Genomic DNA, 26,876 nt, shown 5'->3' on the forward strand with positions numbered 1-26,876 from the left:
TGTAGTTTAATATGTTTATTGTTGAAACAACAAGAGGTTAGGGGCTTGTGTTTTGATGCATTAATCGGGTGAATAAGTAATTGTTTGAAAAACACGGCATGGATTTCATCAAAATGTTGGACTATCCATAATTTATTTGTCAAAGTTGATTTAAATATGTAAGGCCGGATGCTGTTCTAGCTCAAAAATTCTTAAAAATGAGTCAAAGCATGCATCCACTCTATAAAATGTATTGATTCCCGTATCTCTTCTGATGTCAACACAAATATCCAAAAAGCAGAACTAGCTGCTGTTTTCGCTTTAGCGTTCGTGTTTTTATTGTCAGCGTGTTCTTATTGAAATAAGTACTAACACCTTGCAATCCTTTTTCCTCTTCTTGATGGAAAATGTGACCATCTTGCAGATGCAGTCCCTTTACAACGTCGCTGATCATGCGTGACAGGTTCATGTGATGCAACACCTGGACATGTTTTGATTTGGGGGAAGAAAAAAAAAAAGAGAACGTGAGAAATGTCACACTCAAGGCACTGACTAGCCAGAAAATATACCAGGAACATTTAAAATATATATATATATATTCCACCCCAAATCGTAAAACCTGGATTTTCATCTCCATACCTGCTCTCACACTTTCAGTCTGTCTTTAAATTTTCACTTTCTTTCTCCTGACTCCTTCAGAATTGCTTTTTATTTCTTGTATTAAAAAAAATCAGCTCCTCTCCACCTGTCTCTCTCGGCCTTGCCTGCACCCTCATACTAAGTCTCACTCCCTCTACCTCTGCCCGCATCCCTCCTTCACTCCCCCCTGCTTCTCCTCACCCTCTCTCTTTCGCTTTTCCCCTGGCAGGCTAGTGATTGACACTTACAAATTACCCGGCGGCAGTGGCATTGTGTGTGACCCCTCTCTCTCATCTCCAGCCCGCTGCCGTTTTGTCATCTAATTACTGTGAATCCCCGGCCTGCTCCCCACTGCTGCATTTTTAATATGGCTGCCCCCCTCTACTCTCCTTCTCCCCGACTTCACACTCTTTCCTCCTTCTCCTCCATTCACCTACTTCGCCTTACCTCTCCGCCCAATACTCGCGAGCCCTGACCATCATCTCTATATCCTCTCACGCGCCCTCTCCGAGTGTCTCCTCTCCACCGCCTCCATTATCACACCATCGCCTCTCCTCCTTCCTTCCTTCGGCTCCGTCCCGCGCGCGGATCAGTCCACGTCAATCTGTCTGTTTGCTGTTCCAGTTTTCACGGCTATCATTAAGAGTGTTTGGTAAACACGAGGATCAATAGGTGCTAATGAACACACGGTGGTTCGCGGTCTGTCACAGGACAGCATGTGAGGAGCTTACGCCGTTTCCGTCTTCATTTGTTTGCTGCGACGGCGAGTTGGGGGCCATTGAAGATTGGGGGAAAAAAAGGAAGTATATTTCTGCCAAAAAAATAGAGTATGTTAAGAAATTTCCTAGAAAAAAACGTGGAAGTTTCTACGCTTGAAAAGTCAAAAACTTGCAACAATTTTTAGATTGTCAGAAAAAAAAGGAAATTTGTGAGTTTTAAAAGTCAAACACTTTTTTTCTAGAAAATTCCTGAGATCAATCTAATTTTTTAAAGGTTTTTTCTAGCTAATTTTTGACTTTTGAAACTCTGAAATGTCCTTGTTTTTCCTAGATTTTTGAGTTGTGTGGCAGAAAGTTACCCCTCCTTTTTTCTATCCACTATGGCCCTGATACACTGTCGTAGTTTTCAATTCATTGTAACTGTATTGGTTGGTTTCCAGGTTAGGCTGTGTGTGTGTGTGTGTTTGTTATTTAATAGGGGTATAATAGTAGTATCATAAAAAAAACAACCCAAAGAATAATTCAATTTAGTTTTGATTAGACTACATGTTTTGGTTTTTATGTATTTCTTACTTGAAGCCAGAAACATTGAAAAGATTCAGTTTTTTATTCAAATTTGAAAACGCTTTATTAATTAAATGCTGTTGTAACTCATATCTTCAAACGATTGTTGTGGATGCTGATGCTGTGGGCAGGAAGGATCTCCAGTAGCAGTCAGTCTTGCATGGCAAGTAATCTGAAGAGGCCTCTGACTGAAGACTGTTGCTGTACGGCAATCTAATGACTGTCATCACATGCCAAAAGCTCATTGTCCTGGCAGTAGATATGATATTTAATGATAACACGACACTATCAGTTGTTGGCTAGCGACCTCATTTGCTTTTGCTGCTTCACTTTAAATCTGTCTGGCCATAGAGTTAAAAAGCCAGGCAGAGAGACGTTGGGGTGTGTGGTATGATCCTTACCCAGTGTGATTGATGAAAGAGATGTTTTCAACTTTGTCCTGCGTTTTGGTCCTTTTAACTCCGCTCTGATTGTAGGTTGTAGGTCACCTATTATTATTTCTTTTTTTTTTAGCTTTTGAGATGCTAATCAGCTATTCCCATTTGTAAAAGCAATACCTTGTCCCCACAGTTACACAGTAGAGGAAGTAAAGTAAAAATATATATCTTGTGATTACATGAACATAAAGATTTCATAAATCTCAAACTGTTCAAAAGAATCTCAGTTTCTCGCAGCGTTCTGTAACTGTTAGGTGTTCAACACACCTGAATCAAAAGGATGAATTAGCTCTTCATCGTGCAGTTAAGATTCTACAGAGTATAGTTAATGACATTACAATCAGATCCACGTGTTGGACCTGGGACACATCTGAAGGTTACAATTCTAATCTACCTGGAGGACTGACGAAACGTCATAAATGTGGTCCAAGTGTTTCAGATCTTTAACAGGTGACAAAAACTTGTCCAGACTCTAAAAAACCTGTGACATTCCCGTTTATGCCTAATTTAGTCTTTGCAACCGTTAACGAGAAATCTTGTGTGAAATGAATTTCATCATCTGCACTCATGTTTGTAGATTTTTGCATCATGAATTTGGAAGGTATATGGTGAGGAGATATCCTGATGTGGATCATTATTTCTCTCAGAGACAAAAAAAGGACACAAAAACTACATTCATATTCCAACGAGTAATCTTTCCCCCCAGTCTCTTTTCAATTCTTTTTCTCAACCATCGTCCGCTCCAACTCAACTCATCTGTTTGGAGGTTCTTAGCTGGGCTAGGTCTAGTTTTGAGCTCATCTTCAGAAGCAAGGACTCTTGGTCCAAACCTTCTAAAAATGGCAACTTTTAACCATCCGCCATATTGTTTTATGTCACATGAACCTTAGTGTGTCCTGAGAACTTGAGAATAATCCCACATCAACATCCAGGAGGGAAAACAGCCGATCTCTTCTTCTTGATTGGACGTGTGCTTGTTTGTGGCCGGTATTTGTATAGCACCACCCTTTGAAAGACTCTTGTATTGTCAAAGTCGACACACAAAGCAAGTGGGAGCCAGTCAACCGAATCATCTGAGTCAGCAGTGCTTTCTGGTGAGTCCGTTAATCCGGGTCAACGAACCGATTCGGTTGAATAATCTGAGCCTCTTGTGTCACTATAGCTGCATGGGAAACCATAAAGTTCCCAAATATCATACTTTAATGACAGGGAGTCTACATACCTCGCTTTTTTATGTATTTCTTGATGTTTTGGTGTCATGTTTTAAAGATGGCATTAGCAGAACATAAAATACTGCCTGTTAGTTCCTCATTATGTATTCAGGTTTAAAACATCAGTGTATTTGTTCAGTACCTGTGTGTGGTGAATCAAAAGGACTTTACCAGAAATTTACAGAATACATACACACATTGGTGACACATCAGAGCCTGAAGCTTACACAGAGCCATACTGGGAGTTAGGAAAAAAAGGCAAAGTATGAAGGCAACATGGGAAGCGCGTGCAAGTAGAGAAGACTGCACTTGTAACCGGAGCTATACGTTTTAGAGGCAACAAAGCCAAATATTGGAAAACTCAGCGTGTGCCATCTGTACGCCTACAATTTCATAGGTCTTGCTCCTCGTTTCTTCAAATAAGTTCATGTCTAAAGAGTTTTCTCTGGAACATTCTCACATCTCACAGCTGTTCTTGTTGCAACCTTCCAGATCTCTCAAGTCTTCTGGTTCTGCTCTGCATCCACAGAACCAGAACCAAACGAGGAGAAACAGCATTCAGCTTCTATGCACCTCAAATCTGGAACAAACTTCCAGAAAACTGTAAAACACTGAATTCCTTTAAATCTAGACTAAAAACCCAACTGTTTAGGGTTGCTTTTGAAACCTAATCATGAAATATCAACAATCTGATGTGCAAAACGTAATGTTGTTGACTGTGTGCTCTATGACCTTGTGTTTTTATGATGTAAAGCACTTTGAGATGCCTTGTTGCTATACAAATAAAATTTGATTGATCTGCATTTTAAAGGGATTTAACCCCCCCAACACCCTAGTAGTTGTATAAATTAACATAATCTTAATTTTAAAAGTGTTTTGCTAGTGCTGTTGCTCTGTTTAACTATGCTGACTGTTTAAAAGAAGGAATAACCCAAAACATCTGTTTTTGCTAAATTAATTTGTACAAAACATGTTTCAAATGCAAATATTCTTTCAATGTGATACAAATGTAACAATTATTACAAATGTATTTTAATGATACATTTGTATCACTAAAATGTCACCTCAATGTCTAAATTACAATGTTGAACCAACAATGATATAAAAAGTTACAGCAACAGTATTTGCTTCACTGTAAACCCTCCAATATCTCCCCCAAATAACATGAATATATATTCATTTATTGTGTTTTTTCTAAGTGTATCATTAACATTTGTAGGATTTTCCCTGTTTTTCATTAAACGATGGTGTGAAATAATGTATGCTCGTCTTGTACCGCAAGGCTACAAATATTAAAAAACTTCACAGATTCTCGATACTCTTTTAAGGAAGAATGTCATGGTCAAACATGGGAAGCTTCAATGAATAGCGGAACAATACAAACACACAAACAAACAAGGAACTCCATCTCCTGCTGCCTATAGATGTAGTTTATGCCGTTATATGAAGATTTCCGTCTTTCATGCAAGCACAAGGATAACCCGCTCGGATAAAAAATGTAAAGAATGACACGGTACAAGTGTTAAGACACATTTACACCTACAGCGGCCTTGCATACCTGCTTCTTTGTGTGTACGTGTGTGTGTGTGTGTGTGTGTGTGTGTGTGTGTGTGTGTGTGTGTGTGTGTGGCTCAGCTGCCCACAGCCAGACTGAGCTCCCCTGCCGATCCCCATCTTCCAGCTAGAAATCAGCAGACCGTGGCAGGCTGCTGCTGCACTACAGCTCTGGAGGAAGAAGGGAACGAAAGAGAGAGAGGAATAAAATAAAAAAAAAAAAGTTATTTCATTATGAGAACTTTCTCAAGTTTTTTTTGGTGTTACTTTTCATAGTTTTGAAGATTAAAAAAGAAAAGTTTTCCGCGCGGAGCAGGTGCTGACAGATGCTAAAGCCGAAGCAGACATTCAGCCGGGCAGGCAGGCAGGGCAGGGCCCGGGCCAGGCCAGGCGGGAAACGACCTGCCTCCCCCACCTTCTGATGTAGCTCCAGGGCGTGGCAGGATTTAGCATGGCCTCATTACCTTGTCACGAGCTCGGAGAAATATGGGCCTCCTGAGAGAGGCTCAGGGACGTGGACTGATGAAAACAGAAAAGGGAAAAGGGAGCTGACAGCAGGCTCACGCAAAAGGAGGGAGGGGGTTGGAAAGAAGGGGTGGGCATGGAAGGAGAGCGAGAGGTATGAGAGCAGGAAGGGGAATTGAGAGAGAAAGGGAGGAGAGATGTTGACAGATCTGGAAAAATAGAGAGACAGTGGGGACGGCTGGAGTATGGCGGGGAGTGGCGAAACTAATGGTCCTGCCCGGAGAGATAGCAGTCGATCACTCATCTTTAAACAAAAGCAGCGGGCTCAGGAGGATATTTAAGAAGTGCTTATTTAATTAAAAGTCCCTTTGCTCATATTTATGAGCCATCGCTCCTTCAAATATTAACCTTCCAGGTCCTGGGAGGCCTCTTACGGCTGAGCCCTGCACTGTGGACTTGATGGCTTGGACAGGGGCGACGTCGACGATGAGCCCCTCTCTTCAAACCCGGAGTTCAGTGTGGTAATGCTCAGATTGTTCAGTGATGTGAAGGTAAAAAGGTGTGGAAATACGAGAGACTGAATGGACTCAAACTTTGGGCGATTCGCGTTTTCCACAAATTATTGACCAAATATGATTGGATATCAGTTTATTCCTGTTAGAAATGACACAGAGCAACGAGTACATGGTTATGTAGGAGTGCGTTGGAGATGAAAACATGTTTTCAGATTATTTTAAATTTTGTAAGGATTTATGAAAATGTAAAATTTAAAGAGGGCAGTATGATGTATTTTCCAGGCATTTTGTAGCACAATCAGTCACTTATGGTGGCTGAACGTCAACTTCAGTTGTTATAAAAATGCTTTACATATCAAATATGACTTAAAATAAATTTGGCTTCATAATTTACGCCTTGAAATCAGGCCTCCGTCCCTTTAAGAAGCTCCTGCTCTTTCTGAAACTCTGCCTTCGGGAAATCCTCTCAACAACATTCGACAGGTAGAATTTAAGAATCCAACAAGGAGCGACGGAAACCAAGGAGATTAAAAACTGTGGAGATGGCATTGTGTCAGAGACACAAGGTGAGTTTAATCAGTGAATGCAGAGCAGAGAGAAAATCAGAAATGTAAAATAACAGGGACAGGAGAAACAGATTGGACATAACCAACCAAAACTGGAATTAATACCAAGATGAGTCTGAAGTGCGACGCAAAGAACAAGAAAACAACCCCGAAACTCAACACCGATGAAAGAACCAACATGGAGCGACACTAAGGTAAATAGAAACACAAGAGAACCTGAACACAACCAAGGATCATGAAAACTATTGCCAAGTGTAAACCTGCAGAATTCAAGAGAAACAAAGTTAATTACAGAATTATTAATATCTCTCACAGATTTAGATAAATTATTTTCATTTAAGCAATAAGTGCATTTCTTTTTCAAAAAAAGGCGAGCATTTGTGAAAAGGTAAACAACTATGTTGGGGGGAAAAAATTCTTTTACTTACATTAATTAAAAAAAATACTGTCATCTTAATATTATTCACACAGTTCTCAGAACAAAAGTGTTGGTCAAATAAAAAGATGACTTCTGTCAAGGGTTTGAATAATTTAGGTTGTAGGTATAAATGATAGGAAAAAAAGTCAACATTTATTAAGAACACCCATATTCCACATTCCAATACATAGTCAGAAATTAGGCATTTAAGAGCATTTTATTGTATCAATGTACAATTTAGATTATGGACTTAAATTATATTTATCCTTTGAGTGTCAAAAAACAAAAGAAAAATCCTTTATTCTTTAGCAGTAGCTGCATTTCTGTTATAAATGTGAGCAAAACTTCATCAATTCTCCACTGGTATCGAAAAAACACAATTTCACAATTGCAGTGTTTCCATTAAATAAGAAACGAGATTAAAATCACACGTTCACACGACAAGTCGCTAAAAATCATGTCGTTCCACAATCCTCTAACTACTTTCTGTCCTCTAATTCATGGTTTTGCGCCAGGTGCAACATCTGGTTGTTGATCATGTGACTCGAAAAAAGCATCAACATTGAAACAAGTGTTTTATTTGCAAAATAAATCAATTTCGACATGGCCAAAAAAAACCACCTCATCCTTGCACCAAAGCTTTTTGCTGAAAAACTTCCCATTTCCATTATGCTAATTTATTTTTAAAATTGAGCAATTATATAGTCAATGGAAATGCAGCTATTGTCTTATTACAGTCAAGTACTCCAAGATGCGTGAAAAATTATAAATCAAAGAGCAAAAAACATGTTCATTTCTACAGACATTGCTCTGTCTGTTGACCCAATATTATGCAATAAGTTGTAAAAATGCACTTTACTTCCCACAGCCACACAACAAATATAGTAACGCTAAAAACTTACCAGTAAAACCTGATTTTATGCCTCTCTATGGTGAGTACTTCTCCTGTTTCATCTGCATGCCATATTCCTCGGCGTAACTCATCAAACTGAAATTGTCACCACCCAACCAGTCAGTGGCTTTGAGGTTTGTAGATTTCTCTGTTCATATTTCTCTTCCCCTCACTGACTGTTTACATACATCGAGACGCGCTCTCCATACCAGAAGAGCATTCTGCATATTTATATCCAGACATCTGTTTAGAGAGATTAATGTTGCCTTGGAGTCCCAGTTTATAATACAGGCCTCCTCTCACAAGTCCAAACAGAGATAACTGGTATCACATCAAGAGAGGGGAAAAAAAAAAAAAAAGATACGGCACATCTAGTTTCTTTGACAAAACTCAACAACAAGCACTGCTGAGCTCCGACGCCCCGAAGAACTCCAAAGCAAATCTCACAGTGAAGCGTCTGTAAGCCGCTGAAGAGATGATATTTGAATACAGCTGAAATCCTTGAATATTTCTATAGCCTTCGAAAAGTTATGCTAACACACATTTTGTTGCAAATAAAGGTCTTATCATGTGTTAAAAAATATGTCTGAGATATCCTTCATAAAACGTAATATTTTTGTCCTTGATAACAAAGCTTTTTCAATACTGTATTTTTTTTACAAAGCCCATCTGGTGACGTGGAAAAAAAGAAACAAAAACCCCAACTTGTGGCCAGAAGTTATTCAATACGTGGCCACGAGTTGTTATAATTAAGTAAATCCCCATCAGTTATTAAGTTGTGGTCACGAGTTTTTTACAATTATTTTTGCTCCCATGTCACCAGATAGGCTTCGTAGCTTTTTTTTTCTTTGTTGGTGCTAAAAATAATAGTAAAGTTTGGTTTGTTTTTTCTCTATTGTCCACCCCTTCTTTGTGCTGTAAATGGGTATGCAGTTGATAGTGAATAACTATTGAACCATTGAATAATAAACTAAAACAAAAAACAAACAAAAAAAACTATCATCACCCCAAGAAAATGACACGTTTCAACCACATAAACGCAACAACGTAGGAGAAGTTCACTGCTGTCGTTCTTATCACCCTTCTGCCTGGGTCAACTTTATCCCAGGTTTAAAAAACTACAATATAAGATGCATTGAGTCACAACTCCTAACATCATTCTGATGGTGATGGAAATTTTGCACTTGGGTTGCACCTGCTCTCTGTTCCATCTCATTTGCAAAGCAAATAGCTGTAATGACACGTCTGAGCGAAAACAGAGGCATTTCATGCACTAGATCTGAGTTTTTTCTCTTTTCACAAAATATAAACTTATGCAATCCTAACGGACATAAAAAACATTATTTTTTTTAGTAATAGGGCTTAAAATGTTTAATTGAGTTAATTGCAGCGTCTGCAAGTAATTAATAGTGACAAAATACATTTTCAAATCAAAAAACATTTTTACTGATGAATTATGGAATAAAAAGCCACATAGGCTCAACAACAAATACATTTATTTTTAATATGTTATTTAGGTTATTCAACCATCAGATTGGTGCAAAGTGCTATTATATTCATTCAGCATTCAAGTGTTTCAACAATCCCTGATCATTCATGGAACTTCTTTAGAAACGTGGACTCTGGACAAAGACATTAACATTGTGGACGTCTGCACTGCTGCAACATGTTCAGTGCCGAGATGCTATTTTAGACTTGAATAGCTCCACTGATAGGCTGACTTGTTATTGTACAACTTGCACACAAAAGTAATCTTTCCCAGCATCTCTTCAGATCATCCTTTGCTGTTGTTTGTGGATGTCGCTTGTGAGTCAGGTTTGCATAAAATGTATTCTATCGTTGGGATTAATCAGCCCAAAGATTAATTGGGTTACTAATTTAGTAATCCATTTAAGCCACAACTGTACAAAAATATATTTACGTTTTCATTTAAAACACCTTTGTCTGTAGATTTGTTTTAGCCAAAACTTATCAAGGGGCCTAATTTTAGCTTCGCCCTGTTCAGATTGACTAAGGGTAGTATTATTATTTGCATCTTTTAATGTATTTCTAATAATGTATAAGAAGTAGTACCAGTAGTAGTTAAATAAAATATCTGTAGAATGTGCTATTTCTTTTACACGGTTCATAAATTAATCATCAGATTAGTTGATAGATTAATTGATTATGAAAATAATCGTTAGTTGCAGCCCTGCTGTTACCAATAGCACTGAACTTTGAATTGGATGCTTTTTCTCTATGCTGACATATGTATTTTTATAAATGTAATTTTTTTTATGAATACGTGCATAACGTTTCAGTTTTAAAGCAGTAAACTGTGCTAGAACAGAAATTTGCTCATTTGTATTTTATTTTGCCTCCTTGTTCATTTGTCGATGGCTTGGCATGTCATAAAATTTTTAGTAAGGTCTCTAATAACACTTAAACTCTATGCTCGGTCTTAGACTCAGATAAATGTGCTATGTCCTTGGTGCTACAAGGTGACTATAGCTAATATTTGCACCATCTTGGTTCTCCTTAGCAGCCGGATTAACTGAACAATAAAGTTCACCGCCTAAGACTTTGGCTGCCTCAGCTGCCAAAACAGCAAATTCATTCCCCATAGTCTCCTCCAACACGTTGTAGTGATTTAAAATATGTTCCCACTCCTGCCTTGTCTTTCTGCGGCTGTCTGCTGCCGCCATCGAGACAGGCAATCTGTATTTTTTATATATTTTTTTCCCTTCTCCGACATCAGCACTCTCACACATTCACGCACATCCTCAGACTGAGGCGACTAGAGACACTTCACAATGTTCTCAGTTTCTAATAAGAATGTGATCACAGGTAGTACTCAAGACCTTCAAAAACGCTCCACTTAACATAACTGTTTTATGAGTCCGCTGCTCACTTTGTGGTATCACCTCACTGTCTTCAAGCACCCACCTGAGCTCCTCTTTCTTTCAGTGCAGTTATTTTTTTTTTTTACCTGACTTTTTTTTTTTTTTCAAACCAAAAATTGGAAGTTCACCTCTTTTTTTTCTCCTTTACTGACTGAATATAATGAAACAGGTGCAGAGTTTTGTTTCTGTGGAAGAGGAGGCTGCACACTATGTCGTGTTTAGAGATTCCAAATAAAGCTTCAAAAAGCCGTATTATTGAGGTGATTCCCGTTTTGTTTTAGTGGGTGTGTAAATTTTGAAGTATGGCGTTGATGGAAATGCCGAAATTCGAAACAACTGCCAAAAAGTTTGACACTCGCTTGAGGTGCTTTTTGGCTTTTCTGGAAAAGAGCCAACCATGATAAACGACCTCTGCTTCCTGTTTGTTGCAGGACTACGTAACATTAACATCTGAGGAAATGATGCTTTACATGTCCTGGTTGATTCCAGCAGATGGAGACATGCCTAACTTGCATTGTTTTTCTTTTTGTTTTGTTTTTTTTCGCAACATTTTAAAAGTCAACTTAAAATTCACATGACAACTGAAAGCTGCCGTAGCTTGTAAGAATTGATGGGCTTTGCTAAGCTGATGAGTATCAACATAGGGTCTCATCTCATCTTCAGTAAGTCTGAGCCAGACTTAACCAAGAAGCCAATTTCTGTTCTTCACCAGTACTGAGGTTTCAAATTATATTTTTGCTTAACTTATTTTTTTAGTGACATCAAACAGCGATTAATTTTCACAAAATATTAAATAATTGTGTAACTGTGATTTTTTAAAATATCTACACACACACATTGCAGTCTGATATCAACATTACCAGTCTTTTTTGCTGTTTGTTTATTGTAATCCATTCTTACCTCCCACCTGAACACATTTCTATTATTATTATTGCATTGTATGCACACATGCAGTGGCGGCGCGTCGCTTTCCAGGTGTTCTTTTTCTGGATTTGTTCAGACTCAGAGCTAGCGTAATGTTTGGTGTGGGTTTTCTTCAGCAGTCGCAGCACATACTCTATGCATGATGTTTTGTTTGGGTTGCATTGTGTGTGTGAAAGAGAAGGAATTCAAGGAGACGGCTCTGAAAAAAAAAATATCTAAAGGATAAAGTGCAAGAGGCCATAGAGGAAGCACAGAACAAGCAGGGAGAGAGAAAGTGTGTGTGCGTGTGTGTGTGTGTGCTGCATGTATGAGTATCGGTGTGTGTTTGCACAGAAGCGACAGACAAACAGGCCAGAGAGAGAAAGAGGAGAGAGGTTATTGCTGGAAAGCGTGAAGACAATAATGCAAACTGACACTTCAGAAATTAGATGCCGGTTGCCTTGGCAACAGGCCCTGGGCTAGGGGCTACTGGTGGTGTGGGGGGGAAGGGGTGAGGACGGGTGAGGGCGAGCGGGGCTGCGGAGAGCGCTCAGATAGTGAGTAAATTATGTTTGATTAGAAGCGCAATCGTTTGAAAAGAGCGGAGCGAAGAAGCCCGTGGCGACGAATCCGCCAATCAATGCCGGAGAGGAGCGGAGGCGCCGGGAGCGAGCCCATGCACGAGGGCTCCGGAGGATTTCCTGGAGTGTTTTCACAGGTGACACACTCGCCTCAAGGAGGGCGAGGATTAGTCTCAGGCCGAGGAAAACAAACGGCATCACTACAATAAACGTGACAGAAAAGATTTACACACCGAGCCAATGAACAGCTTTACTAATAAAAATGTGTCATGGAGAAATCAGACACCAGAGAAAAGCGCTAACAGGTATTGCTAGGCTCTTGTGCTAAACTTCGTCAGCAGGTCAAAGTTCACAATAAATTATGTAATAACAGAAATGACCCTTTGTCTTATTTGGGCCTTCAGAAAGTCGTGCGTCTTAAAATCCAGCGTAACAGAAATTGGAGTTAAATAAGTTTCTGAATAGATTTTTGTCTCGCCGTGCTTATTATAACACTAATTTACTTAGATAAACTTGTATTGTTAGCATAAGTAAGTATAGATTCATTAAATGATCACAAAAAACATACAGAAAAATATTACTAAATAATGGTCATAAGGAGCTAAAGTTGAAATTTTAAACAATTTAAAATAAATCCATCTAATCATGTTTCTTCAGGTTGCACTGACAATGTTGCTCCTTTTATTGAGAGAGCGTATCTTTAGTAGCGTCACCCTGCTGCTGTTTTTACTTGTACACTTTGAACCTAACAGAGCCCGTCTCTACCAGGTCGCTGGTCACTGTATGAGAGGTCAGAGGTTACGATGCACAGCTCGTCTTCTCTTGTCTGTAACATCAAAGTTCATTATATTATTTTAAAAATAAAACTAAGTTCATTAAAGATGCCATGTGAAGTCAGTAAGTCACAGTGGTCTCCATGTCTGGTCAAAGGTTAGTAATTAGATTTGGGGAGCCACCATTTTATTGTCCATGTTTTGATCCTTTTTTTTGTTGCTTTGAACACAAATGATTAAATTGTGAACTAGTGATCTAACAGTGAATTCTCTAGATTGACAATATTTCTGAATGCTATTTATTGAATAAATAATGTAGCGCACATGAAAACATCACATTTGACCTTTCACCCACAAGAGCAGCTTTCTTCTAAGTCCCTTCAAAGCATCGTTGCTAGACAAAACAGCTCCTTACTCCACATTCATGGTTCCCTGGAATCTCCAACAATGTAAATGAATTAATTTAAAAATGTCATCGGTTTGTGCGGCTGGCACAAATTAACATGTAACAGTAAGAAACTACCAAATATATCAATATACAAAGTTTGTTTTTCACTGGATATATTTGTAAAGATAACTGATAATGAAAAAGACAATCATCATTTTTACATCAGAAATGATGAAAAGATTGATCCATCCTTCCCAATAATTTAAATCTAAATGTATTTGCGGTATTTATTTTCTTTTAAGTTTTAGGTAGTGGGAATCCTTTAAGCAGATAAGGAGGAAAAAAACAACAGTCAGTTTTACTGTGACGTGACGGCTGTTCTCCATAGCCTGGTGACAAATACAGTTCACACATAAAGATTGTGCTATAATCAACTTACAGCTTAAAGAAACAACTCTGAACAAAGTGTCTGATTTGAGGCTTCTGACTTACTTTAGTCAGTGAACGCATCAATCGTCAAGCCTCCATTGAAGGTTAATACCATGCTATCTAGCTTAAACCAAAGTTGCCTTGCTAACAGTATTTAGAAATATTTGGGAAAATATGAAAACAATTATTTTTTACTCTTACACTTGTGAGTATATAAAGAACTATTGACAAGAAAACTAAAATATTTAAATAGCTAGCATAGCATTGGTACACTCCACTTATGGTAGGGTTTGAAATTCTATGACAGGTTTACTGTATGTTATACTTTTTTGTAATATGGATTCAAATGGATTCAGAAAAGTGTGATCATTCTTCATAGAATAAAAAAAATTGGACCAACTAGCTAATGCGCTTGTTACTGTGCAACAGGACAACACAGACGCTGCGTTTCCATGTCAAAGGTGAGCAAAGCTAATGGTGACATTTTGTAACTGCTGTGTTTAGAACTAGAAACTTGATTAAAATCCCATGTGAATAAGTTTGCTCATGAGATAAGTCATTAAAAAATATCTTCCTGTTCTCTTCTTCCTGGTTGTTGATCATGTGACTCGTGTGATGCAGGAAAAAACTGTTTCCGTTGCACTTTTGCGAAAAAAAAACAAACAATTTCGATACGACTAAAATAACCCTTCTCATCCCAGCAGTAAAACGTTTTATCAGAAAACAATTTTTTTCTAAATTGCCGTATTTCCATTAAGCAAATTTAGTTTTGAAATTTCAAACTGCGCAATTATGAACTCACACATCCAGCCCTCAAAGCAAATAACACGTTTTGCAACATAATCCTGTATGTTGCACTGATTGGATATACTGAATAGAAAATTCAGTATGTCAAACCATGATATAATGTATGGATTTCAAATGTCACTGATAAAGTTTCATCCTCAAGAAAACAAACATTTAGGTTGTCATTTAAGTTTATGTTCGGAGGAATTTTTACCCCCAAAATTTGCTCCTTTCTGTAACTCAGCAAAAACTTTTAAAGCCTAAAAAAAAGAGCTAAGCAAAAAGGGCCAAGACCTCAGAACATGGAGGCTCTGCTTGATTAGGAGACGCATTCTTCTGCTTTGAAAAGCAAACGAAGGAATTTATCAGCAGCAAATCACAAAGTGATCTCTGCTCCCGACAGAAACTACGCTGACACTCGAGCGCAGCTAACAAAACCCGTCTTTTCACACCTCAAATTCCACCTGAAGGATTTTTATCATTTGCAGCACCCCTTGTAAAGATGTGGTACAAAAGCTTTACATTCATATGTAGTCGCTGCTTGTGGCATAAACTCACACTGAGTAGAAAGGTGCAGTTCTGCCACGGCGTGTTAGGGCTGCTGTAGATAGAAAAGAAAAAAAAAACTCTGAAATTTTCTAGAAAAAAATTGGGAATTTTTGAGCTTCAAAAACAAAACAAAAAAACTTTGCTAGAAAAAACCTGGAAATTTCATTTGAAAAGTCAAAGATTTGATAGAAAAAAACGACAAAAAACCTGGGAAACTTCTGAGTTCGAAACGTCCAAACGTCACAAATTTTGAGATTAATTGCAGAAATTTTTGAGAAACAACATGGACATTTCTGTGTTTCGAAAGTTTTCACATTTAGACACAAAATTTCCAGCAGTCGAATATTTTAAAACAACTATGGTGGCTCTTGAGAAGCGTATGATTGTACGGCGATGAAAAATAAACATCATCTCTGCTGGAAAAACTTTTAGAATATATTAAACAAAGAAAGAAAACGGTGACGCGACAACAACAAACACATTAAAAGTACAAGATATATGCTTCAGTAATAATCAATATAAAGTTTTGTTTTAAATCACTATTATTATTGATGATGCGTAGATCGTATCTGTACTGAAAATAATTATCCAGACATTTAATCAAAAGTTAATAATTTACCAAAACTTATGTGAAAATTGTGAGATACTGTGTATATATTTTATATGAAGTTCTCATTAAGTAGACGTTATTTACTGAACATTCAAAGATTATTTTCACTTCTATCCGCTAAATATACTTTCCATCACATCATAATGTACATTTACTGCATGGAAATGAATCTGTTTAGACTTTTTGTAACTAATAGATTACAGACACACACAAAAGCAACAACTCTTTTAATTAATACCTACAGCTTCTGAGGTATATTAATATTTTTCCAGACAAACACTTGAGCAGATTGAATGTATGAATATTCCTTTAAAGAGTCCAGCTCTGATTTCCTTTAGAGCAAGAGAACATTTGAGATTATGGAAGAGGTGTCTAATTAAAGCTTTAACCTTTTTATTCCTCCCCTGCTCTCATCGCGACCGCTTTTAAAACATGACTTGCAAAAGCTCCAGACGTAAGACAAAGGACAAAGTTAGAAACTCTAACTAGCAACGTACTCTGGCCACTTCCTCTGAGTCATAAAACTTTGCATAAAGCTCAATGTTTTCATGATATAATGGTAGTAAAATAAAAGTTTACAGCAAAAATGTAAGTGTAAATTGTCAACTTCTTGTTTTTTTTCCTCTGAAACAAAACACTACTGCTGTATTACTATAATGTTAATTATTAGCGCTATTTTAGCACTTTTAATAATTTTTGATGAAAAGAGCCTTGAGTGGGCAATGAGTAGGTCTGCTTAAAATTAGAGTCAGCTAATTCTTGTCCCAATAACACCCAGTTTGAATCAGTTTTAGATTAAAAAAAAATACATTTAAGGATCAAGGTTGAAATCCTCAGACATTGATAAAATACAATGACAGCAACAGCAAAGAGCCAGCAGAACATTTTAAACCATTTCTGATTAAATCGGTTGAAAAACATTAAACAGTGGTGGTGTGATAAAATATTTTAGGGTGCTGCAACTAGACAAAAAAAAAAAGACTATGTGTATGAATTTATTTATTGGGTCATCCATTTACGTCTTGATTGAAGACGATGACTCTATCCCAGGTGTGTCCAAAGGACATTCGTGGACCTGGGATTTATCGGCCCCCAACTGCAGTTCAAGAATGACGCAAATTTGTTTACTAAACTTTCTATTTTTAATCAAGGTACAATTATTGCTGACACAATTTTTTTGCAATGAAAAATGCTAAATATGACACAAAGTATCTTTTTTTAACCAAACTGTAGCGATTAGTGAAGCTTCGTTTATCCAGAGACTTTTACAGAAAAGCCGACTTTGCTGCACACAAATCAGCTTTTATTTCATTTATTAAAGTTGGCTAAGTATTAGCAAGATTTTTGAAAGAAAGTGACCCTAAGTCCTATTTTTATTACTGAGTAAATGTTTTCAACCAAGCATAGAACATTTTGAAAAATTGTTGCTTTACGTGTAACACAACAAAAAAAAAATCCTTATTAAGTTTTGGAATAATACCCCTTTTTTAGTGAAAAAAAATCTGACTACTTTATTTACTTGATTTTTTTTAGACTCAACAATTTTAGTCCAAATGACAAAAATGGACCTGCATTTTTCCAGAGGTGGCCAAGATATAACTTTGACTTCAGAATTATTCAAATCAGAATTATAGCTTAAGCAAGACTAATAAAATTAGCTGCAACAAATAAGCTTTATTAATCCCTTAAAGTCGGTTAAAATACGCATGTTTTTCAGTGTATATGGGCTAAAAGTTGTGCGTTTTTTTCTTTAGTCGCAGCGTTTAAAGCACAGAAGACCATTTTCTCACCTTGTTAGAACGTAGGAATCATGAACGGTCTCCTGTGGATTTGCAGCTGTCGTTGCGTTTAGTGTATTCTGCTTACAGCAGTTGGATCGCAGGGTCAAAATGTGGAGATGCTAAGAAGGCTTTGTTAGTCGTTGCATCAGTAAGATAGCCACTTTTGGTTACTTCCCATTTGTCACCGGATGCACACTCAACAAATTAACAGAAGTCCCCTATAAAGAAGACAAAGAATAAACATTATTTGTGAGTTATCTCATAAAAGCAGAAGTTATTAGCCGCTAAGAACCTAAATCTAACACAGGGAAGCTAATTGCCTCTAAACTCTCAGCTTACTGGAGGTGATAAAGCGAGATACGGAGATGCTCAGTGTTGGGCTCACGTAGATCAGTGTTACAACAAGAGTTTCGCCTTAAAGAAGAGCCATTAACCATGTTTAATGTGCCGGAGTAAATTTTGAGTTTGCACAATTTGGGCTATATTCAGGATTTATCAAGTGCAAGTTGATCCAATCATGTCAAACGATGAAGATGATGGGATGACCTGCAGTTAGGTGTTTTTACTGCTCGCTCTCAGAATCAGCTCCAAAAGAGCTGCGTGATAAACCGAGTTTCAGTCGTCGTAGCAGGATTAGTTTGCACAACATCATCATTACAAAAAGCTCCTTAGAGGCAACATGTGGTAAGATATTATATTATAGGAAAGGAGAACAGGAGAGAAAAATATTTTGAACTGTGGTTGAGCTGCTAGAACTGACAGAAGGATGGGGATGTCTCAGTGACAGAAAGGAAACAAAGAGGTAAAGAAAATGTGAGTTAGTCTCAATGAATAATTTTTATTAATGATTATTGAGTAGTAGCAGTTAGTAACACAGTAATTATAGGGGTATAGTGGTAAATCACAGTTTATCAAGTCTTCAATCACAGAAAACAAAAAGTGCTCACAGTCGGTTTACGGATTATACAACAATAAAACCACTTTGGAGTAGTTTTGATAATCCAGTGTACGAGATGCACTTGAATGCACCATTAAAACTGTCATTAGCTGCAGTTCAACTCACCACAGAATTGAACCGCAACTTGACATTTAGGAAACAAAGTTGCTTAGGAGAAACACGGCAACTTCGAAAAAAAAACTTGTTTTACGACCAAATGGAACAGGAAGTTGCTGCTGGTGCAAAACCACAAAGAAGAAGAAGACAGGAAGTAGTTGGAGGATCATGGCGTAGCGTGAACAAACTTATTCACATTTCTCAGTTAATGGGAATGTCTTTATTTTTTTCGTCATTAGTGGAGCATCCACAATGTTTTGCACACAATTGGAAACGCAGCTAGTGTGTTGTTACATCTTCTACACTGTACGACGTGTTTTGGACTGGCTGAATGCTCCAGTTAGCTGGATTTGGACTTGAGCGGATTTTTCTCCAGTACCAGTGATCTCTACCGTCCGTTTGACATTGTTGAGGTGAATGATTCTGTCAACTACGGAAACAGAGAGTAGACGTTTTCTGCATGTACTTTCCCCCCGATGTTTTTCTCAAGATAACGAGTTCGTTTCACAGCGGTCGCTGGCCTCTGAGTTTGTTAAACCAGATTTTTTTTTCCTTTCTCCGCTAAAGCTGCCTTAAAAACCTTATTGTAGCAAAACAAAGAAGAGCTTAGAGATAACCAGAGTTGTCTTTGTTTTGTTTCGGTGTCAATTTCTGAAGTCGTGCTACAGAACGTCACGTCGAGCGTTGAGTTCCACGACTTAACATTCTGCATCTCTTCAGGTATGAAACAACAACGCTGGATTTGTTCGCTACTGGCAGAAATGTGCCGGATATTTTTGGTACAAATACATGTACTGTTCCACCCCTACTACTAATAAGGCATTGTTCAATTACTGGCATCAAGGTATGTCAACTTAAAAACTAAGGTTTCACATCTGCAAACATTTTCTGTCACACTGTTCCTTACCATGAGATGCCAGTGCACTTATCTCAATTCTTGGAGATTTCACTAAGGAATGCAGAATGGAGTGCTGCCCCTCCCCAACCTGCTGCTACGCACTACGTCAGCTGACTGTAATAAAGCACTTTACTGAAAAACAGTTTGGGTTGTAAAATTAGCCTGTCAAAAACTCTTCATGCATCCATTTTTTTAGATTAACAATCTCATTTTAAGATGATTCTTACAGGAGTAAATGGTTTTAGTAAGTATTCTTGGAAAAGTGTGGTTACTTGCTAATCCAGCTGTTGAAATCAAAACAGTGCTGAATTTATAAACCAGAACGTCCCCCTGAGTAGGTAACATCCAATATCTTTGTCACTGAATGTCAATCAGGGAGGGTGGTTTTATTTTTTTTTTGCAGCATTTCCATTCACTGAAAAACAAACCCAGAAACGCCCGAGCGTGATCATTCAGCATCAACAAAGTGTAATGTACGATAACACGGACAAAAAAACACTCATGGCTTCATGTTATTAAGCATTACAATAGCAGCAGCTATAAAAGAGACTCCATCTTTATTGTTTTTTTCCTCGCAGATGCTTTTTTTTTTTTACCTGTGGCCTGAGGGAAGAGGCTGAAAATCTGTAAAGAGGGGACGGTCTGAACGCAGCATGACACAGGCTGCATGTCTCAGCAGCTGAGTGTCATAAAAGCCCAAAGGCTCGGGTCGGAGTCCTTCCTAAAAACTTTAACCAGGCTATCGGGTCTGGTTTTATTGGCCGTGGAGAGATTACCGCGCCATTTCAGATGAAAACAATAAAAGCTCTCGATTTCCTTATAAAGCACAGCCGTCGTCATTCTTCTTTTGTTGCAGCGGTAAAACGTGTCTCAGAGGATTCAGGGAGGTAAAAACATAATGAACACAACAATGAAGTGAGTATTCATGAGTGCTGGATGTGCGAGCTACGTAGGTAAATCTCACCTAGAAGCAAGTATGTAATACTTTTCCCTCAATTTGTTCTGAAGAAGATAATTGGCTGTATAGCAATTGTTTATTTATATCTCAATAAATATTTATTTATATTGAAATTATATATAATTTCTTATTTGCATCATAATAAACGAAACACTAACCAACATTTTTGGTGTGTAATGGCGGCACTTTGAAAAATTTAATGATTCAAATTGTTCCGTTTTTGTGTTTTTATGATGTGAAGCATGCGCAAGGCAAATAAAATTTGATAGATTGATTGATAGAGTTATGTGTTTCAAACTAAATCTGGGAATAGCTGAAGGTATCTGCTGATCCATCCATCCATCCATCCATCCATTGTCTTAACACCCTTGTCCCTCAGTGGRGTCCGGAGGGTTGCTGGTGCCCATCTCCAGCTAACGTTCTGGGCGAGAGGCGGGGTCACCCTGGACAGGTCGCCAGTCTGTCGCAGGGCAACACAGAGACACACAACCATGCACACACACACTCACACCTAGGGACAATTTGGAGAGGCCAATTAATCTAACAGTCATGTTTTTGGACTGTGGGAGGAAACCGAAGTACCTGGAGAAAACCCACGCATGCACAGGGAGAACATGCAAACTCCATGCAGAAAGACCGGGGCCGGGAATCGAACCCAGAACCTTCTTGTTGAAGGCAACAGTTCTACCAACTGCGCCACTGTGCATCCCGCTTTTATTATTATTATTTTATATCACAAACTACATGTAGCACTTGTTTTTRTTTGCAGGCTAGCTACCTGTGCATATCGACAAGCAAGTCAGCCAGCTAACATCTCGTCACTGTCAGTCAGCGTTATTCCACAAGCTTGCGCACACAAACAGGAAGTTTGACGCATCTCAATGAAAACATTTCAAATATATATAGGAAGGAATACACAAACAAAAGATTTTTCTGTAAATATCTAAATAAATACACAGTACTGGTGTGAGCACTCAGCAGAGAAACATCGTGGGAAAGTCTGAACAGCTTGTGTCCAGCTTATGCGGGGTCTGCAGAGATTTTAGCTGCCTTTTTTCTGACCCCAGACCTAAACAACCTTAGAAAATCATGATTGTGAGTCTTCTCTGTAGACCTATTGTTGATAGAGTTGATGTGATAAGGAGCAAAATCTCAACGATATGATAATCTACGCAACAATGTTGAAAACGACTACTAATTAAGTTGGCGTCTATATTTTTGCTTATTTTGAAATTAAATAAAAACCAAATGACATATACCTCATTTCCTGTAAGTGGTTTAATAAATATGTTATACTATACTAGTAACAACGAGAATAAGTATTATTGTTCTGCTTTGAATAATAACAATTAGCTTTAAGAAAATCTATGTATAAACTCCATTTTTTTACTCAGGAATCTCATACCAGTCTAAGCCTACTACAACAAAAAGGTTATTTTATATTCAGTATTAAATAACCTTGTTAAACCAACAATTACAATAAAATATATTGTAATTCTATTGGATAAGACGTGTCACAAAATTGACATAAAACCATAGGAAATTGGGTCAACTGGTGAAAGAGGACATGGGAGATCGGACTAGACAGTAACTCCTCATTTGGGAAAGAGAAACATAAATATCAAATGGTTTCAAGACGTTGAGACATCACTTTTATTGTAAATTATTAGCCATTATGCATCTTCTTTTTCACCTAGGCTTTTGCTCCACAACGTCAATCACTTTGCTCTTCTTCCTATTCTACATGTGTTTCTGCATCTATGCAGCACTTTCTCTTCCTGCCGCTGATCGCGGCGTCTCTCGTCCAAGGACGCTTTGAGACACGGGTGGCGGTGAGGAGCGGAGCTTTCGACGGCAGCAGAAGCACTCCATCACCCTGGAGCCACACCGGTACCGGAACGAGGGAAGCACAACGTTAAATCTTTATCTGTTGACACGGTTGTAAGGAAGATGAAGAGGATTTGTTAATTTGACTCATTTTCTATTGGGCAAGCTCGTCTCTGTTCCGTTTTGTTGAGTTACCAATTTGGTTGCTTCAAATGAATGTGATCCAATTTGCTAAGCGAGGTAGAAGCCGAGAGATAAAAGCGCGCATTAGGATTTTCATTACTGTAAACGCTACTGGTCAGGCTGCGGCAAAGCTTACCAAGGCCTTGTTTGCGCTAACAGTGTTGTAAAACAGAGACTTTCTTCTCTATTTCACATACAAACTTTAAAGATTTAAGTAAAAAAAAATCTAAAGTGGAGACTTGTCATTAGTTCTTCTCAGTGCAGCACTGGTAAAAACTTTAAAGGGTTAACAGAGGAGCCGTGTTGTGATGACTTCCTGAAGGTGGAGTTTCAGAGAGAGTAGGAGTTTCTTAAAGAGACAGAGGCCCAATTTCATATTTGACTATACCGCATGTACAGCATCTGAATGTAACATAGTTACTTGATTGTGCTATAAAATGACACTATGTTGGAAAACATACTAGTGTCCCTTTAAACCAAATGGTTTTGCAACAGGATGCTACTCACCTTCTGATAATAATACTATTTCAATATATTGTGTCTTACGATTTTCCTGATTGCAGGTTTGCTATTTTTCCACCGCTGTCTCGCCTCAGCAGTTGTGGTTAGTTTCATCTCATAAAAACGTCAGTCATCTAATCCCTCCTGCAGCTCTTCAGAGCAACTGTGCAAAGTCCTGCATTGAAAGACAAAATGATTAGCTTCTCGGCGCTAAGACAAACAAATCTCCACATGAAAAAGGTAAGTCGAATCATCCAGGAAGAGGTGTAGAAAATTTTTTGGTGGGGGGGCGAGAGGGAAGGGGGTTTTTGCACAGCACAATGAGTAATTACACACCACACACCTGGTTCTAGATTGCGGATAACGCGCTAGCGCCCGCGTTGTTTGTTTCAAACGATTAATCTATCCACAGGGTAGCAAAACAAACAAAAGATTGAAATAAACCTGTAATGGAGCAGTCGGGGAGTGGAGTTACAAGTTGAGATAGTTTCCTGCGGTGAGGATGTGCGCCTCAGTGGCAGTGACGGAGCACACTTCTTCACAGGCCTTCGCGGGAGCGCTCACTCAACGCTGTTAGATCCCCTGACCTCTCATGGCTACATTAAACCCTTTAGAATAACAAAGCGCAGTTTGAGAGACCCGCAGTCACTTCAATTCGAATGTGCAAATACACTTCCAAGGAAATAAATCCATAGCAAACTTGAGAAATGCCAAGAGTCAGATTTAATATTTTCCTAAAGTATGAATGTCTGGGGTTTTTTTTCTTTTTCCTCTTTTTGCATAAATTTGAAACCAAATATGATCTTAATTATGTATACAAAGTTTAAAATGCATTGTCTGTTGCCTGCAGATGCAAACACACGCGCGCGCACGCACAAGCGTGCCGCGTTCCGCGGAGCGGCACGTATGTACACACACGCACGGCGGCTGCAGAATTGAATGCGATAGGGAAGTGAAAAATGATTAACCCAGGGTCAGCTCTCAGCCTCAATCTCGGCAGCGCTCAAAGAACATCCTCGCCTGATTTACACTCGTCATGTTCCACAGCACACATTTGCATATATTTATTAAATTCACCACGCGTTGGAGAATAAAATATAACAGCGCGGAGGGGGGAGGGGGGGGAGCACCAGGAAAGGCAGCGGAGGAAGGGAGCGTGGTGGTGTATGGGTGGGGGGGTTATTTAAAGGAGGTGTGTGTTTCTCATAGATTTGCTTTCCATTCATATTCATTCGCTCGCTCTTTTCTCCTTCTCTCTCTCCCTCCCGCTCTCTGTTTTTGTTCATTAGCATGGAGGTCAGCGCAGGCGTCAGATGTGACCGCGTGCCGCTTTGGGCGACACGTTGCTGTTGGTCAGCCTATTGAGTTGACCTTGTTATCGTTGTGACAGACGGTGTTATTTATCAGTTGGTTAGATAAGAGCAGCGTGGAGCGCGGTGATAGTCCGCCGCACGGAACGAGTCCCGCCGCTGAATCCCAAACACCGGCTGACGGAAACACGGCCCGTCCTCGGCGTTGTTTTTCACTTGTGCAAACGAAACTCGGTCGTCTTCGTGAAGCGCAGAGGAAATGGCTCTGTCTAAAGGAGAGCAACTTCGAAACGGTTTCCCAAAAATATCCCAAAAAAACGCCTGTGGTGTTGGCTGGAGTGAGATTTCTGATCAGTTCTAGCTCGACAGAAGCTAAATTTAAGCAGCCATTAGCTCGCGTTTCCATTACAGATGTGCGCAAACAATATTTCGGTAATGTGACAACCCCCCTCTCCCCATCTTCGCAATTGTGGTGTTTCCGTTTAATAAAACATAATGAAAATCACAAGTTTGTTCACCAATAAGCCATTTGAAAACATGCTCACCACGTCATGTCGTTTTCTTTTTCCGCCAGTGGTAATGTCCGGTGGTTGATCACGTGACGCATGACGTGAAGAAAGTATTTCGTTTCAGTTTTACAGAATACATAAATTTTGATAAGAGTCTAAAAAGCACCTCTCAGAATATAAGTATGATCTACTTATATTTTTTGATGGCCCTGTGGAACAAACAGTGGATAAAATAGTTAAATAACGTTTGCGTTAATAATGTCAGTTTTGTTTTTTACCTAACATTAACTGGAATTTATCGAGCGAAATTTTTTTTTAATTAAAAATGATAAACAATATGATCAATACTCACCATCTATTCCAGCTCCTGTGAGTCTTGTGCATGTCCTGATCAACGTACTAAATGACAAGTCACAACTTACTGCTTTAGGAAAAAAACGTTTATCTGCCATCATTGGTGGCCATGCTAACTCGCCTTAGCAGTCAGTGACAGCTTGATAGTGGAAAACCAGTGTAGCAGTGAGAAAGGAGGAAGTTATGAGCAGTCAGTACACATGAATGATTGACAGCGTTAAGACCCTCCTCCTGCCTCTGATTGGTTGTTTCTGACGGAGCGGCGTATTTGTTCTGATGACAGCAGAATCATATGGAGATTCACAGATTCTCTCTCACATTATACTGTCACAATATAGTTATCTTTTTAACAAATATGTAAAAAACATCTTCCATAAGAGCTACATATTGCTGCTTTAAGTCAGAAGACATTCATTTCAACCAGTAATCTATAAGCTTTCTACATCAAAGAAAATAACCTAGCCCACTGTCTGAATGACGACTGCCGCGGTTCAAATTAAAACAAAGCGATCATCACGCTAAGCAGGCTCATTAAATTTAAATTCACATCTCAGACTTGCTTGAAACAACAAGACATTCCTCATGTTGCCTAGAAGCAGATTTACTCTCGTAATCAGATAAATGCTTCCCACTCACTCCACAAAAACTAGCACCAAGCTTTCCTCTTAACTTACATTTTCAGATTCCCCTCACTCACCGTTGCACCTCTAACGCTAACGGCGAAATGCTAATTATTCACCTGCGGCTTCGCTCAAGATAACCTCTACCAGGCCTCCCATTGTCCCTCCGCTTTCTGTCCCGTCCGCACACAAACAAACCCACCGCAACCTGATGGGAGCAGCGTGGCAGGTGGGATCAATAGGGCTGAAACCTGTCCAGAGCGTTAATCCATCAGCGGCGAGTGGAGAGAAGAGGCAGGCCAGGAAAGCCATTTGCTCACACACAGGCCTCAGCTCTTTGTTTTTTCTTTCTTCTTTACCACGCTGTGTTAAATGGTTATCTGAGAAATATTTTTTAACCAAGAAACCGCCTCCGTCCATGCTCGCTCTCTGGAATCTCAAAAATGCTGTTGTAGCAGAGAAGTATTACACTTCATTCAGCATACTGAATGAGCGCTTTTGAAAAATCAAAGTCAAGAGTTTCTCAGTTGTTTCAAATGTCTGAAGGTCTTGGGTGTAAAAAGCTACCTTTCATAAGTGGGAAACAAGCATCTATTTGTTAGCTGTGTCTCATGTTTGGCAGCTAAACGTGAGACTACTTTAGGTTTTTACTTGAGTTCCCAGAAAAGTATGAAAGCAGAATCTCTCCTACTCTCCGTCAAGCATGTTATCTAATCTTAGCTGTTTATAAAACGCTGCATGCCGTCCAGTTTATATGCTAAGCTCAGGAATCAAGCTAAGGTTCAGGAATGATTGTGCGTGTCCACAGCGACCTCTCTTGTTTCACAAAATGACTCAATTCTCTTTTCCATTTGTTGCAGTGGAAGGATTTTTACTGTTGTTTTATAGAGAATATCTTTTTTTTTAATGATCTATGGATGATAATGCACAACTTTGGTATGGAGGTGAATCGGCATGACTGACTGCTGAGGGCAAATTCAATTAATGTCCCTCCTCTGGACAACAGGATGAATTATTTACA

At 38.8% G+C, this 26,876-nt stretch overlaps 1 long non-coding RNA gene across 1 annotated transcript; it reads right to left on the minus strand.

The window, feature by feature from the left end:
- LOC103473281 (uncharacterized) lies at window positions 1–24,992 on the minus strand. The gene is made up of 5 exons (XR_534993.2): window positions 24,918–24,992; window positions 23,507–23,670; window positions 23,108–23,237; window positions 17,651–17,859; window positions 1–460 (listed from the first exon to the last, which is right to left on the minus strand). It is a non-coding gene; the product is annotated as an uncharacterized LOC103473281 (long non-coding RNA).
- Between the last annotated feature and the right edge of the window lie 1,884 nt (window positions 24,993–26,876).

This window comes from Poecilia reticulata, linkage group LG12 (genome assembly GCF_000633615.1).
Source record: "Poecilia reticulata strain Guanapo linkage group LG12, Guppy_female_1.0+MT, whole genome shotgun sequence".
NCBI classification, from domain to species: Eukaryota; Metazoa; Chordata; class Actinopteri; order Cyprinodontiformes; family Poeciliidae; genus Poecilia; species Poecilia reticulata.